The sequence below is a fragment of the Mytilus galloprovincialis genome, chromosome 8 (assembly GCF_965363235.1).
Source record: "Mytilus galloprovincialis chromosome 8, xbMytGall1.hap1.1, whole genome shotgun sequence".
NCBI lineage: Eukaryota > Metazoa > Mollusca > Bivalvia > Mytilida > Mytilidae > Mytilus > Mytilus galloprovincialis.
Genome location: NC_134845.1, coordinates 69,554,502 through 69,573,090, shown reverse-complemented (window position 1 = coordinate 69,573,090; position 18,589 = coordinate 69,554,502). Strand labels below are relative to the sequence as shown.

General features: G+C 30.4%; 1 protein-coding gene across 1 annotated transcript in view; it reads right to left on the bottom strand.

Moving 5' to 3' along the window:
* Positions 1-18,589, bottom strand: part of LOC143042465 (sialate:O-sulfotransferase 1-like) — a 93,311-nt gene that overhangs the window by 12,605 nt on the left and 62,117 nt on the right. The window lies entirely within an intron of this gene.

Genomic DNA, 18,589 nt, shown 5'->3' with positions numbered 1-18,589 from the left:
GACCAAAACTGACCATATGTGCACTTTAATTTGTAAATCTATATACCATGTATACCCGCATAGTAAATAAGCCATATTTTTTATGCCAGGATTCAATGTATAATACAATGGACATGATGGACAGTAATATTGCAATATAATAACAACAAATTTTTGTTCGCATTAATTTTGGATGTCAGCATGTCCTCCTTTTATTCAAAATATTCATACGTAACAAAATTTCAGTAGATTTGATACCTCATGCTGACTTATATAACAAAATTATTTGACTGCATCGACCAAAAACTGACCTGCATATGTGCACTTTAATTTAAAAATCTATATATATCCGCATAGTAAATCAGCCAAATTTTTTATGTCTGGATTCAGGGTATAAAATAAAAGACCGCTGTTGGGATGGCGCCTAATTATGTCTTCTCCTGGCACTCCTGTGAACATGTAAGTAGGACGGCAAATGTAAGCAATAAGGAAAACAATTAATGCAATTTTTTTTCCGCATACATTGAGAATGTCAGCGTTTCATCTCTGTATTCATTATATTGAACAGTCACTAGGGTGTGTAAAACGAAACTATTAGGCCGCATCATCCAAGTACATGTACCAACACTGACATGTCTGAATTCATTTGTGATTTTTAATAAAAAATGTATTTGAAGTTCTCTTCTGGTAATAGTATACTGTTAATCTATTATGTCGGTTGATTGATTTTGTTTGTAGTTAAACGTCAAGTGACAACTATTTCATTCATGTGCACAAATCTCTCGACAAATCTGACGAATTTGACGAGTCATTGTTGGTAGTTTTACCACCTCGTACATATACGGACACTGTACAACTGTACAATTTTCGTTAGAATATTCTGCGGAAAAAGAATAGTAAATCCAATCCAAATAAGTAGAATAACAATGAAATATCCATGCATGTATAAATGCGTAAAGTAAAAATTATGAAGGGACAGGTAAAAAACGGGGAACGAAGTAACGTCAAAGATGTTGATATCCCATGATATACGAATGTTGTTCCGATGCGTTGGATAACCCTAATTTCTATCCGCCTTCTAATTAAAAAAATATGATAGCTCTATGTAATTGACTAATGTTTATAAGAATATATAAAAAGAAAAAAAAAGAAAGAATTGTGTTGTTATTAATAATGTCTAGTAGAGTATAGCGAGTAAAGAAATTTGCTATCAGAGGCCTTCTTGGGAAGAACAATGCAAATGTTGTTAATACATATTTTAATAAAGCTCAAGTCTGATATGAAAAGTCGCAAAAACGATAACATTTCATAAGCAGAGACATGTCCCCAGGTCTGGTCAATAGCAGACTTGTCCACAGGTCTGGTCAGAAGCAGACCTGTCCACAGGTCTGGTCAGGAGCAGACCTGTCCACAGGTCTGGTCTGGGGCAGACCTGTCCTAAGGACTGGTCAAAAGCAGACTTGTCCACAGGTCTGGTCTGGAACAGACCCGTCGATAGGTCTGCAGCAGTCATAAAAAAGCGGACCGTAGGTCTGGTCCACCGTAGACGAAGTTAACTTGCTGGTCTGCTTAAAAATTCTCAAGTTAACTTAAAAAGCAGTCAACAAGTTAACTCTTAGTTAACTTTTGTCAAGGTTAGGACCGCACCCATCTGTACCACTTCTTTTTTTATAAATAACTTTCTGTTTAAATTGTTCACATAACAATGCTAACAATATTGTGTCAAAATCGTGTTTATATTTTATATTGAGTCTATGGTACGTATATAAACGTTAAACTAACTGCATTTGTTTGCACCTGTCCTTAGTCAGGAATCTGTCGTTCAGTAGTTGTCGTTTGTTGAATTGTTCATACGTGTTTCTGGTTTCATGTTTTTTTACATTAAATCTTTATTTTTCCTGTTCAAATAGTTTTACACTAGTGTTTTTTTTTGCGCCTTTCATAGCTTGCTACTCGATAAAAACCAAAACTCCGTATTAATGTCAAACCTATAGGGGTATACTTATAAAAGATGTAACTTAAATAAAAAGTTGTCTCATTTGAACTTATACCGCATCTTCTTATATGTATACATCGCTATGTTAACGATGTCAAGTTGTCAACGATGTTAACAATATATAAGAGTTCAAACAATGTTAACAAAGTTGACTAGATATCGGTTTAATATTGTGTATATCGCAATGTTAACGATGTCAACGATGTAAACAATATATAAGAGTTTAAACAATGTCAACGATGTTCACACGACATCGTTTTAACCTTGTAATAATCACGATGTTAACGATGTCAACGATGTAAACAATATATAAAAGTTCAAACAATGTCAACAATATTGACACGACATCGTGTTTACATTGTATACATCGCAATGTTAACGATGTCAACGATGTAAACAATATATAAGGGTATATGTAAACGATGTTAACACAACATCGTTTTACCATTGTATGCATCGCGATGTCAACGATGTATACATTATATAAGGGTCCAAACAATGTAAACAATGTTGACACTATATCGTGTTAACATTGTAGATATCGCGATGTCGACAATATTGAATAAACATCCTTCACTGGACATGAATGTATTTCATTTGGTATTTAGATTAAAAATAAAAAAATAAATGATATAAATTTGCCTTATATTTTATTTTACTATTAGGAAAACATGTACATGATGTACGCTAGCTGGTTAAAACCGTATAGAAATATGCAGAACGAATCCAACTGAGCTTTATGTATGTCTGGTTCTAGTTTGGTTTTTGCTGTTTGTAAACATTCAGCGATTGTAAACCATGGTTATTCGTAAAATATATTAAATAAGGGGAGAAACACTCAAAATATTACGGTGTCGGCTATTGAAAATATTCCTACAAAAATACAAAATGTAATTGATTACTCTATCCCCTCAGTTTTTTCTGGTCAGTAATCAAGACAAAATTTTCGAAAATCGAGATTATGACGACAGAAAAATATAAACTTTTATATCACCAAATTGTCTGAATTTGTAAATGAACACTCAAATTACGAAACGAGCATTCAGACGTACAACATTTTAATTTAAATCTGTTGTCAATGATGAGTTTGTTTAGTGACAATTTGTATTGTTGCAAGCTACTATTCATCATGTGCAAGCAACCTTTTATTAAAATAATGTTGTTTTAGTATTCAGTATGCACAATTAGTCAATGTTGAGAACATAGCGCATAACTCTGAACGGATGTCTCCAACCTTGGCTCTGATTGTGCATAGTATATATTAAAATAAGAATACAAAAAAAAATCTAATTACTTGCTGACTGTCAATTTTACCTAAGCATATTATTCAAAGCCATACCCGCTTTTTTTGTTATTCATATTCATACGACATTTCTTTTCTTTCAGAATACATTGGTTGAATATTTACTTCCAAAGACTTGTAATCATTCAATTTTAAAAGCTAAATGGCTACAGATTACGTCTTCACATACCCTTGATTTGTGAATATTGAAATCAGCTCTAACGGCTATCATGAGGTAAGACACTAACTCGAAATAGTTGTTACTCAGTCCCCCCCCCCCCCAAAAAAAAAGAGAAAAATCATATTCATCAAAATAAATTCTAACTAACAATTTGATTTGTTACAAATACCATAAAAACGAATTGTAGGAGGAGACATATTTACCAGAGACCAAATATTGTTGGGTGAAAGGAATCAAGAGTCAGCCAACGCATTGCAACAAGGATTGAAATACATGGCGTAGTAAGATATAAAAGGTCAAATCATGACAATACATGTACATTATCACCCCTTCTTAGGATGTTTCGGCAAAACTCATATCGAAGCATATGTATCAAGTAGTTCAAGATAATAGTGTAACGAACGGAAAAAATTGAGAAAGGCTTTCAATCCTTTTTTATGAGTTTACATTTTCTGCTTAAAAATTGGCATTTAACATATTGTTGATTCACATTTATCTTATAGTGTACAAGTACGTATAGTAAAACTGTATATTTGAGAATCAAACAAAAATGTTGAAAAGTAACTCATTTAAAACAAACGCCCATGTACATTGTACAAAACATCTTCATGACTTGTTACAGGACATACTATGAAAAATCATGAGTTCCATGGGTATACGAACCTCCTGCTTATATGCAATGTTAACAAAACCGTTAATTGACAATATTACGTAGACCGAATATAGTACAAATGAAAGGAAGAACACTCAGGACAGGCACATACAAAGATAAATTACGTAATAGTACATTCCAACAGGTAAACCACAAATTACCGACAGCGGGATAAAACATTTCGAATATAGTTATTTTTTCCGTTTTTGTTGGGAATATATATAACGTCCAGAGAACAAAGACAACACATTTTCAATATCTAAGCATTGAACCGAACAATGTAGAAATACAGATCCTTAAAACTTAGCTTAGAACCACGTTTTAGGGCATTAAACAGATTACACATCTTTATCAAATGCAATAAACACACAAACCTTTCTCATGTGATCCATTTAAATTAATAACGTTATTAATTAATTATTTTTTTATATCTCAAATAAACGAAATTCCTACTGCCGATGCTGATGAACTGACGTGCAAAACACACACAACTATTTAGCATGGAGAACTGTCAGCTGAATCAAATAAAGCTGCAGAGGAAATAGACTATTTGAAAATAGATCTAATAATGATATACATGTTGATGACATGCAGATAACAACAACATACAGCTGTAGGCAATGTTAATACAACAAGACCATGAATGCTAGATCTTACAGGAAAGGCCAGATAGAAGCATGGAAAAAACAAAAAAGTAATCCAAAGAGGATACAAAGAAGGAGTTCATTAAGAAAGTATATTACACGAAATTCATCCACTAACTTGGCAGTTCGCTGATCTTTTGTGTAGATTATCTAACCATTGGTTGATAAGTCATTATAAATGTTATAGTTGCTGTTGTTTGATACTTTTGTTTGATTATATTTGTTTACATATTGTCTTTACAAATGTATATTTTCAATTATATTTTATGCAAACCTAACAAATGTGACATGAAATGTAAAAAGAACTGATAATTTCGTACATACTTTTCAGGGTAAATAGACACTATTTAGGTTCAAACAGTTCTTGAAATAAAAAGATATGTGTTCTTTTATTCATTTAGTTACAGAACTAATCTTATCATATAAATAAAAATTTGGAAGATCAAATTTAAAACGATGACCCATTTGTATTTAAAATTAGTTTTATATCATCATTAATTTTTCAAATGTGTTTTTAACGTGTACATATCGCATAAGTTGTTAAAACATGTCTTTTGCATTATAATAACATGGAAATGTTTCATTCATTTTACTAAATAATTTGTGACGTACTTGTCATGCATGAAATAAATTTTAATACCACAAGAAAGGGCTATTAACGTCATTAAAAGCAATGCATGCGCATTTGTCATTCATACATAAGAAATTGGACATTAATTGAGAATTGATTTGGTACAATAAGGTAATGCATTTATGGATTAAGTCACGATATATCAGAATATACAGAACAGTATCTACATTTCATTGACCACTAGCAATATTGTTCCTAGCCAATAATAAACATACTGATATATTTGAGTATTTTTCAAGTGAAATGACCATCAAAATAAGCACAACTGTTATTAGTTTAGCACTTCCTGGCGTCTTATACAGCTTGTTTCCATGGAGTTACGTAATTGCATTTTTACATTTTCAAACATCCTATTATTCTAGTGTTTCCTGCTTACAGTTACCATTTTTTTTATAAACTAATCAATAAGGTAATGTTGCAATTGTTATTGTAATTGCTCTTGGAATAACCAACATTTTGACTGATGTAAACCTACCGATTCTTAAACAATGTGTGAACATTTTTTTTTCTCAGGAAAGCATATACCTATAAGGATTAATATGTCACTTGAACATATAGATAGTTGCAGCGTGAAATGACCTATTCCTCTTTATACGTCCAAATAAGTGGTGATTAAAGATTTGGAGTTTGCGAAAAGTAGGGATATTTATAATTTCGGAAGACCAGAAATTTCTATAAAATGAAGTAATAATATCACTTTCAATCAACACAAACAAAAATGTAAGTATCCTTGATATTATGTTATTCAAATTTCATCAAACAAGTTAACTCCTGCATTCAGAATAAATATTTTTAATCTGATCATAAAACCTTTTATTTTAAATAACGTTCATGATGTCCATACAAATTACGAAATATATGCGTTCAACACAAACAGAAGTTTAAATACCTGTACTTTTAAATTATTCACATGCAATAATAAATATCCAGCGACACTTTAATAAATGATTGCCAAAATATGTGCATGCATTTCAATAAAAATAAGAAACGAGGACACTTTTCAAGAATGCAAATAGTCGTTTTTGTGTTTTCTTCGATCTTTTAGATTAATCAATTTAATTAAACATGCCATCCTGGTGTGCATATAATACTAATATATAATGCCGAAAAATAATTTCTTTTAAAACCGAAACAAAGAAATTGCAATTTTATTTGACACAATCGATACATTGATTAACTTTTCCAACAATAATCACATGTAATGAACACCTACTCATTTAGATGCTCTAAAAATGTATGATTTAAAACCGAAATATAGGCATTATATAAAACATTGCAACACCAAACTGTGAAGAATCTTATATTTTATATTAATCTTTATTTACGAAAACCAACCAAATGTACAAAAAGTAAATAAATGTAAAATTTCGCGTCATGATTTCCATTAAAATTAAGAAATAATAACATCCTTAATCAATACAATCACACGTTTACCTATATTCACTCTGTTACCACTCATATTGATTAAAAACAAACTTACCCAGAACCCCTCAATTGCTGAACGTAGCGCATGAATTTGAGATAAAAAAGAAATAAATGGGAATTTTTTGACATTTCAAACAATTTTATATATTCTTTTCTTTTTTTATTCATCATATTTTTCAAAAAAACTATTTATACCAAAAGTGCAAATATTTAATGACGGTCCCAGAACTCCATTAAGTTTAAGAATTTATTGACTGTTATTCAACACAGACCCATACATAATAATGAAATGAAAAAAAAAAGAATCGTACAATAACAATAAGTCACCCGAACTCTGTTCTTGTGACATATTAATCATAAGTGTAACATTATTTACATTGTACAAACAAAGAAACTTTATAGATAGTCACTAAAACACTGACTTTAAATAACGGTATTGAAAAAAAAAGAAATGCATTGGGCAGTTTTCGGGCACGTTTCATGAGAAATGAGACTAATCTTTAGCACTAAAATATTGATTATAAAAAGAAGAAATCCTATTGGGATTACACAATGGAATCCATAATCAAATAAAATCAAAGCTTGACTTCTTTAAATTTTAGTTGTAGACTGTTGGACATGGAAAAATCTGGCACTGTATCATGATTTCCTTATTTATAAAGTAAATCTAACAAAGAAAACGAGAAAAAAGTATTATGTAAATGTCTTGATCTTTACAGAAAAGGAAATAACTTTCTTACTTTTTAAAGAAATTAAGATTGGAACATTTTAAAATTGATAATGCATATGATTTGAAATTTTTTTTAAATGGTAAAAAATAACTTGACTTGTCCAATGCCAACCTTGTCTTGATAAATATTCTTAGTGGTAAAAAATATAAATTACTTCCCTTCTTTGTGTTATTATAGCGTGTTAAAGGTTCATTAACATTTTTGAAGATATTTACTCATAATGTATTGTTTTTGAATGAGTATATCATACAATTTATACACACGGTTATAAAAGAAAACAGTATTTTATTTCTTACTTAGATGATTGAAAATATTAATTTCCATGAACAATAATTCAATATCAAATGCAGAAAGAACAGGTGTAATAAAACGATGGAAAACTATGAAACTCAGTACTGGTTAGTGACGACTGTTTGATCATGATTGATGGGCGTCTTTTCATTTGAAACCCGCACCCTACATTCGTTTAGTTTTACTGAATTAAAAGTACTTACAAGTATTTTTAACTCTGGTGGTGAGTTTGATAGTATATATGTATTTTTTTATCGCATATTGTCTGTTTTTGGCAGGTGCATGTTATGAATCGGTAAACTATGTGTTAAAATGGGTATCTTAAGATATTTGGGCTGTTCCAGCTAGTAGTTCCGATGGAATTGTGTAAAAATGCACTATCCAACGGAAGAAACAAACCATGGTAGTGTAGGTTAATTGCACTCTGTACCCAGGCATGGACATGCTTCCTGTCTGAGGATCAGTCAGGCAGCAAACATGCCCCTGTCTTGGTTATTAAATGCAAAAACTGTTTCATGATATACCCCCTTCAAATAGAAAACTTTTGAAATACAATAAAAAATAAATAACTATTAACACAATAGCATTATTATGGTCAGGACATTCTAGTTCTAACTTTATCTTTACCAGAATTCCAGTTTGAAAATGTAACTCTTTGTTCTTTTGAAAACAAGTGATCTATTTTGCGAGAAAAACACTGTCCAACAGGATACGTGTACATATACAACAAACTGGTTAAAAACCTATAGTATTTCATACCCTGTATATCATGACTACCAGGTTAGGGACGACCACTAGTTGGCACCGCTAATCTATATACATGCTTGTAGCCAATTTGAAGGATTTCTTCGGAATTTGCAAAATTTAAAATGATTGAATATTCGAAGTACGTTAGCGTTATCAAGTAGTGCATACCTTTGAAAGGATTTACAAATGGTGGTAATCATAAGATTATTGTAAGTAAAAGAAATTGTTTCAGATTTTAATTTTATCAATTGCTTCTGAAGTTTTCGTTTAGAATTTTCTTAGGAATTCGGTATTTTTGTTATTTTCTTTTTGCTAAACCTCAGAAAAACAAATTATGCTGAAGCACGTTACATTTGAATAATGAAGACGTTTTTGAACGTCCAGTGTCAAGTTTTTTCAACAGTCTTTTAAGCAGGAAGTTCTGGCGTATGATTGCCGTCAGAAGGGTAAAGTGGGATTGTGAATGCAGCTTTTATGTAATAGTGACAGCCTAATTTGTTTTTTTAAATTAACAAATAAAAGTATCCATGTACAATATGTCTTTCAGAGTTTGTTTGTCTTAAGCAAAATATGATTTAGTCTAAGTACAAATTTGATACCAAAACAGATAAAATAATACGGTATGTATTCATATTGCAGTCCAACAATTACTATTTGTTAGCATATTTCTGTTAGGATAATATATGTGTACAAAAAGGTTGTAGGATAACAAGTGTAAAACCGGTTCCTGGCCTAACAAATAAATTTCGCTTAGTTTGTGAATAAAATAAACAAAACTACAAAGTCGATTTTCCATTTAGTATTTAGCATTTCAATCTGATTGCAGTTTGAATCCACATGGAATCGTTAAATGTTATTATCTACTATTCAGACTTATAATTTATGATAATCCCCAGTAAAGAGATAACGATATTTATGGGCTTTGGTCAACACTGTAAACGATCTTGATATGATTCTGTAAATAAAACAGGTTGTAAAATAAGAAATAGAAAGTTACGTAAACATTCTAAGTGGTGATAACAGTAATAAATATACGGTCCGATTTAATATTATTTTTACCAGGTCACCTAATTCTACTTCAATCTGTTTTACACATTTCTCTCATTTTATCTCAAATCTAGTAGAAATCTTTTCCAAAAAAATTTTCAATCAATATTTTAACAATTGTTTTTTTCTTTACAAGTAAATAAACTTATATTGTATTTATCAGATGTTAAAACACTTATATCTATTATACATGTTAGAAAAACAGATTATATTACTACAAAACTGTATATTTTGTTTTAAAAGATTTTAACATAAAGCATTTTATTATAGAATCAATATGTTCTTCTTCGGAATATGATTTTGAATAATGAATATCAAATAAAACGATATTTTGCATACTTAATAAGATGGTTTTTTTTCTTTTTCTTCAGAAAGTATTTTGATCACAAATTCTGGAAGGTTGTTTAACCGTAACTAAATATGGAAACAAGATGAAGAGATCTGTAAACTCCTCGATTAAACAGTGTTATTTCTACTTAATACAACATTAAAATGATTAAAAATGTAAAAGCAGACAAATACTGTGACAATTTATATATATATATATATATATATATAGTACTTTTTTATATTATAGTCTTTTTTATATTTTATATCTTTGTTTCTGCGTGCAAATTTTGTTTATCTTTAGAAAAAACACTATGAAAAAAATGTTTGTCAGCACAATCTCAGATGTAGTAGTTAAAATATCATGAAGTATTCAGTATGTGATGGCAAACGCGGAGTCATGTCATGTATACTCACAAAAAATAACTCATCATCATGATTCAAGGAATCAATTGATAAAAAGACTTTTAAAAACCACAATTTACAACAAGATTTATCATGTGAATTATTTGTGGAACCAGCTGATAACATTTTTTTATAATTCATAGACATTTTATTTACGTACGCATGCAATTTATAGATATGTTATGGGGTGTATATAACAGTCTTACATATCGTTACCATATGAATATTGGAATTATAACATGTCATACGCACTATTTATTTTATGTAGGATGCTTACATATGTTTCGTATGGATCAGAAATCGAATGACACGTTTAACTAAGAAAGAGATTGAAAATTGGAACTGAGTTAAAGAGCATTTATATGAACCAATACCCAATACAAAATGACAACACCTTTACACATATACGAAGACACAAATTAACTTTGGTTATTCAGTACGGTTTAGACACTTATCTGTATCTTTTCATGCTTTATCCAGACTGTTCAGTGGTTTAAATGCATACACAGCCAACATTCCAAATTGTCTACAATGATATTGAATAGTTTACAAACAAATTGTCTGAATAGCACTGAATTTACCGCCGCCTATTAGAAGACTGTTTGCCCGAACAGATTTTAAAATATGCAATGTTATTCATGTCTCAATTTACTCTGTTCGCCTTGGACTAGTTCTAAACAACATGCACACTTTCACAAGAATATTTTAAGGGTATTGACTATAGTGCTCGAATAATGTGATCCTTTACGAGCGTAACGTATTTAATTGAGAAATATAACCACTAAACGTTGGTTCAGTAGGTTCAGTATGTTAAGACAATATATATATACGTTAGTAATAGAAATAACTGACATTTTCTAGTGATGGTTTCTTCTGCGAAGTCATCCACCTGTTATGTAAAATTATGAGTGTAACCTAGTTTTATGGATGTACAAACCTCCTGCTTATATGGCAATATTAAAAATACCGCTAAATTGACAATATTACGTGAACTAATTATTGTACAAATGAACGCAATAACACTCGGAACAGACAAATACATAGATAAATTACATAACAGTACACTACATTCCATAGAATATCAACGGCAGAATAAAACAATTTGAATAAAGTGATTTTTTCGGTTTTTGTGGGAATATATATGACGTCCTGAGAACAGAGACAATACATTTTCAATATCTACGCATTAAACCTAACAATGAAGAAATACAGATCCTTCAAACTTAGCTTTACATACTTTTTTAGGCAGTTTTTTTCTTCAACTTATATTTAACGTATGTGCTCCTGACTTCAGAACCACGTTTTCTTACAAGGCATTATACAGATAAACATCTTTATCAAAGGCAATTTACACACAAACCATTATCATGTGATCCATTTAAACTAATAACGTTATTATTATTTTTTTTATCTAAAATAACCGAACTCCTACTGATATGCCGATGCTGATAAACTTAAGCAAAGCAAACAGCATTCAGCCCGGAGAACCGTCAGCTGAATCAAATAAAGCTGCAAAGGAAATATACTATTTGAAAATAGACCTGATAAAGATATACATGTTAATGACATGCAGATCGCAACAACAGACAACTGTAGGCAATGTTAATATAACAAGACCATGAATGCTAGATCTAACAGGAAAGGCCAGATAGAAGCATAAAAAAACCCAAAAAAAAAGTAATCCAAAGAGGATGAAGAGAAGGAGTACATTAAGAAAGTAAATTAAATAAAATTCATCCACTGATTTGGAAGTTCGACGATTTTTTTTATGTATATTGTGTCATACATACATTTCAGGGTAAAAAAGAAACTATTTAGGTATAAAAAGGTATTGACAAGATATGTGTTCTTTTAAACATTTAGTAACAGAACAAATCTTATTATATAGATAAAATTTTGAAAGAACAAATTAAAAACGATGACATATTTGGATTTTAAATAAGTTTTATATAGTCATTATTTTTCAATTGTCTTTTTAACATGTACATAGCGCATAAGTTGTTTAATATATGTTTTTTGCAATTTAATAACCCGGAAATAAACTCATCATATACACCAGGATTAAATTTTGTCTTTACGCCAGACGCGCGTTTTGTTTACAAAAGAATCATCAGTGACTCTCGCATCCAAAAAAAGTTTAAAAAGCCAAATAAAGTATTTGAAATTGAAGAGTATTAAGGACCTACATTCCTAAAAGTCTTGCCAAATACACAAATGTTTTATTCATTTTACTAAATAATTTGCGACGTCATTGTTTTAAGTGAAATTCATTTTAATACTACAAGAAAGGGCTACCTTCAGACATTAAATGAATTGTCCTAAGTTAAACATCAATTGAGAATTGATTAGGTGCTATAAGGTTATTCATTGATAGAACAAATCCCGATATACCAGAATATACAGAACAGTACCTTCATATCACTGACCATTGGCAATGGTGTTCTTAGCCAATATAAACATAATGATTTATTAGTATTTTTCAAATTAAATGACCATCAAATTAGCACACATGTTATAAGTTGTGTGTCGTGTTATCCAGACGTGCTTGTGTCCATGGAGTTACGTAATTTTATTGTGACATTGTTTTAACATCTTATTAGTCTAGTGTTTCCCGCCTACAATTACCATTTTTATAAATAAACTGATGAATAAGTTAATGTTGCAATTGTTACCATATTTGCTCTTGGAATAACCAATATTTTTGAGGGATCTTGTAATTTATATTAATCATGTTAATCTTTATGTACGTAAACCAACCATCCAAATGTACAAAAAGTACATAAATGTGAAATCATGGGACATGATTTCAATTAAAATTAAGAAATGCATGCATTTTTTATTAACAAAATTATAATTTAAAACTCCAGACGCGCGTTTCGTCTGAATAAGACTCATCATTGACTCTCAGATATAAAACGTTATTAAGTCAAACAAGTACAATGTTAAAAAGCAACATTGGAGGAACCTAGCCAAATATTTGAACGTTTTACTCAAAACACTGCAAATAGTAACAGTTCTAAAATGTACACAATTCTATGTTTAAGCAGGCGCTTTTGACGGCCTTTCATATTCTCTTCATACAGATGAATCAGATATGGAAATTAAATCTATAAGCTTTATACCATACAAAGCCTTTCTTTTTTAGGAATATGTCGATTCCCGACAAAAATGTTTGTTATTAAGCATATATTTTTACATGTCAGTATTTAATCGGTCCTGTATAACAGTTGGCGCTTTTATATACCTACTGACGTCAATCGCGCAATCTAACTATGAACACAATACATTTTGAGCAAAACCATATTTTGAATCAGTATTTTTACACAATTGTTTTTCTTTTCGAGTAAAAAAAATATATTGTATTTATCAGATGTTATAACTCAGTAAATAAAACAAGTCTATCTAATAGAAACATAGATTAGATAACCAAAAAACTAAATATGTGTTCAAAGATTTTAAAATAAAAAAAATCATAATAGTAACAATATCATGAATATGTTCTTCTGCGGAATACGATATTAAATAATGAACATAATATACCATTATACTGTGCATACTAAATTAGATGTTGTTGTTTTTCTTCAGAAAATTATGTTTGATCACAAATTCTGCAAGGTTGTTTCACCGTAACTAAATATGGAAACAGAGTGAAAAGATCAAATCTGTAAAATCAGAAATTGAATGACATCGTTTACTAAAAGTGAGAATAGTAAAATTGAGAATGAATTGGGGACTGGGCCAAAGACACAACAAACCAACCAAAGAGCATTTATATGAACCAATAACCAATAGCAATTGACAACACTTTTACACAAATTCACTGTGATTATTCAGTTTTTCTCAGACACTTAGATCTGTATCTGTTCATGCTATATTCAGACTGTTCAGTAGTTCACATGGATACACAGCCATCCTTCTAACTTGACACCAATGATATTGAATAGACTACAAACAAATCGTCTGAATAACATTTAATTAACCGCTGCCGATTACACTGAAATTTGCTTGAACAGATTTTTATATTTGCAATGTTATTGATGTCTCTCTATTCGCCTTGGACTAGTTTAAACAAAGTGTACACATTCACAAGAGTATTTTAAGGGTATTGGCTATAGTGCCCGAATAATGTGATCATTTATGTATTTTATTAAGAAATATAGCCATTGCACGTTGGTTCAGTATGCTATTTCTGGGACATAATACGTTTACCATAGAAAAACTGACATTCTTATGTTGGTTTCTTCTGTGTAGTCATCCATCTGTGTCTGTGGGACAGTGAGACCTAGGCATAGAAGGTTATTTAATATCAAATATAAATATACGAATTTTCATGAATATTAGTAATTCTAAAGATAGGCGAGTTTAAACAATAGGTACGATAAAAAAATAGGGATACCAAAGGTACATTCGAACTCATACGTCGAAATAAAAATGACAAGGCCTTGGCTAAAATGGAAAAATCAAACAAACAACAATACAAAAAAAAAATATATAAAAAACGACGACTGAGCAACATGAACCCCACCAACAACTTAGGGTAATCACAGGTGCTCAGAAATCGTAAGCAGATTATGCTCAGCATATGACATCTGTCATGTTGCTCATGTATGTACAAACACGGTGATAAGTCTAATTAAGAAAGTCAAAATGGACATGACTGTAGATACGACAATTTGAAAAATATTTTTTGTCATCTATGAACGTATACTACATCAAGGTCAACCAATCCGAGATGGCGTCCGTTAAATTTACAAAGGGGCGATTCAACTTCAACACTTGAAGTGCTTGTTTAAATAGCCACCTTGTGAACAGAAACTACCTATAATGAAGTCATGATAGGAAATACACATCCTGGAATATTGTATTAGGTAGTAATAAACAGTTAGGAAAAATTTTTAAATTTGCCCTTATAAATTTTACCATCCCCCTTTCATTGCTTTCTTGCAATATCAAGCTTACTGTTTGTGTCATATATGGGCATATGTATGTAATCAGAATCTTCCATAGATTTTATATCCAGTATATAGAATGGTAAAATATAATTTCTTTTGGGTGTATCCATGGCAACAATCTGCATTTATTTGTTATAAAATATTGCAAAAAGGGGGGAACAGATGTCACATATTTCCCCAAAATTTGGCTAGACTAGAATTTCAATCGCTTGAAGTAATACCTTTTCTGAAACTGTGTACATATATCATTCAGCAAATCCAATGAAAATCATATGTCTTTCATCTCATTTTTTTTTGTAAAATTGCGTCAAAAACTTCGTGTAGAAAAAAGTGTTTGTAAACATTACTTTAATTTCTGGACCGATGGTCGGTCTAGCTATGAAAATACGGATTGTCAAACAGAAAACCACCCATAAAACATGTAAAAAATAATCTTGATGCTCTTACAAACCATCTTTGAAGGCTAAATTAGCACTCAGCTGTCTAAAAATGAATTTTATTACACAATATCTTTCCTATTTGAAAAATCCACAGGGGCCAAAATGCGAAACTAAACTCTTAACTGTGTATTGCTACCTTTAAACTAAGCGATATTTGCTCCGCATACAAGCACTGATTGAATGTTGTTACATAGAAAAAGAAGGATTATAATTGGTAAGTCATTTGTCAATTTATAGATGTAAGGCAAGATATAATGCAAACTTAACTGTATCTGTTGTAGACGTTTTCGTGAATTTCTGTGAAGAATATCTTCATTCGGTTATTGATTCTGTTTTGAGTTTGAGATTTGCTCTAGTTTTGAACAAATCATAATTATTAAAACTAACATGTTACCGCAATGTGGACTTTTAAAATATTCCTCATTCGCTAGAAAACATGTTATAGTAAATGTGCTACTAGTAGCTAACAATTATTTGTAACAAAGATTGTTTATTGGTAGCAAATTGTTTTGTATATTTCTAACACATTTGAGTTTAAATTTGACGAGTACAAACGACTTGGTATTAATCTCGATCTATTTCGGTCCTAAATAATTAAAAATTGTTACATTTATTCCAAAGGTTATATTGATTTTATATTTTTTACAAAACGGTTGTTAAACTAAATCATTGATAGAAGTAAAACATACACACATACTTTCAATTCAATTATGTATGATTTTATTTGCATGGGATATTTACAGGCTCCATCAATATATGTTGTAAATAAATTTATGGGGAAAAAGTTATTTTGTCATTACTATAAACTTGTCGGAATTCAATCTGTAAAGATCCAATTTTAGGTACAATATGATATTAAAGGAGAAATACAATATTCAAATTGTTATGTAACAAATCGGTGATGACATAAGATTATCTAAAATGTAAACAAATATGCAAAATATTGTAACTAGGTGTATTTTACTGAATATTAAATGTTCGAATTTAAATTGAATTAATTTTCTTAAATTACATGTATAGAAGATATTTAACGGGGAGGCCATACAAGCATGTCAATGATATCGCAATTAACAGATAGCTATCTTCACAATAACTTTACTACTGATAGATATTGATAAATGCATTTACTGTTGTTGTTTTACAGAAAAAAAGGTCAGATCTTAAAAGTTTGTTTTCTTGTTTCGCTTTGCACTACAGTGTTTTTTTCTTCAAAACTGTGGTTATTCTACAGCAACTTGGTCAAGGTTTTAAGCACCTGGATAGTTTGATTCTATAAACCACTTTGTAATCATAATGTAAGAAGTCATAAAGACAAAACTATTTAGATGTAACAAAAGTTGAAAAATGCAAATAAAGGAAAACTGTGCGTATTTTATCTTTGTGTGTAACAATTGTTGTGAATTGAGTAAACATGTACTTTTGCAGATATTTGATATCGAGGTTTTGCCAAACTAAGCATGCAAGTCTTTAGTAATTGTTTATTATGTTGAAAATATAGTTTCGTGGTCCACATTTATCTACGAAAACAACAAAAACTTGTGACCACCAATAATAATTAGTTCACAGTATATATATATGAAAAAAAAACTTACTGTCTATTGTTTCTCTCGATAAAGCCGACGTGTACTGTCAAATTCCCAATCGGTAATACTTATTTGTTTAAAAGCAATGCGCATAATCGTACTCTGGTTTAAATACTTTTGGAAATCATGTTTAAACTGATTATCGATATACCCTATTTAAAGTTTACCGTGTTCACACAGGAAAACCAGTATTCAACAATTTCATGTAAAAAGTAATTACAAACATGATTGACAATATAAATACAAAGAACATGCGATTTTTGTTTCGACTTCTAATTTGTAACAAAACTAAGTAGTTAAATTACTAAAATCAGTATTTTAATTTAAACAATCTTTTGTCTGATTGTACTTTCATTTATTTTTGAAAATATAAAAACACATAAATTGTTAAATACAATTAGAATTTCAAGCCCATCGAGCTGTGTTAATTGTGCTCATAGATATACTATATAATGGACAACACATATATCTTTAGAACAATGGTTGGTTTCTTTTTACATTGAACATTTCATCTTTCAATAACAAAACTAAATTTAAATAAAATACACCATGCATCACAAATCAGGTTTTCTATTAAAATGGTAATATTTTTTTGTCATCTCTTTACAATAGTATGCATTATTTAAACGAGTACCCTATGACTATTTAAAGTAGTTGTAGATTCAACTAGCAATACAATCGGGATGGGAGCTTTCGAAATATTCATTGAAGACGATGAGTTGAATAACTACTTCGGCAATAATGCTTATCATTCTATTATGTCTAAGGATTCTCTTGATCTATAAGTTTTCAACGGAAATGCATAAATTAGTAACAAGAATTTTGGACAATCAATTATTCTTATAAGGAGTCGACAGACTATTTTAGTAATTTTTACGAATGAATGGATCATATATTGATGATCCTTTCTATTCTTGACCATTTTGATCTATCGTCTTTCCATTTTACAAGTAGTACACCTCGTCATTGAAACCGCATTAAAACTTATACGACTTCAAAACCGAATAACACTTATAACCCTTTTGTACTAACATGAGCATCACGACGGATAACACATGTGTAGATGTATCTGCTTACACGTCGGGAGCACCTGAGAGTGGTCCCTCTTTTACACCTCACAACCTAGGATGCACCTGTCCCATTAAATGCTTTCAATGATGGTACATTGTGTTGAGATGACACGTTTAGACGTTTGTGTCTGACATTCCACCGATCCTGAACAATTATGATTTATGAAATTGAAATACAACCGTAATTGATGCAGAACTGCTGTGCG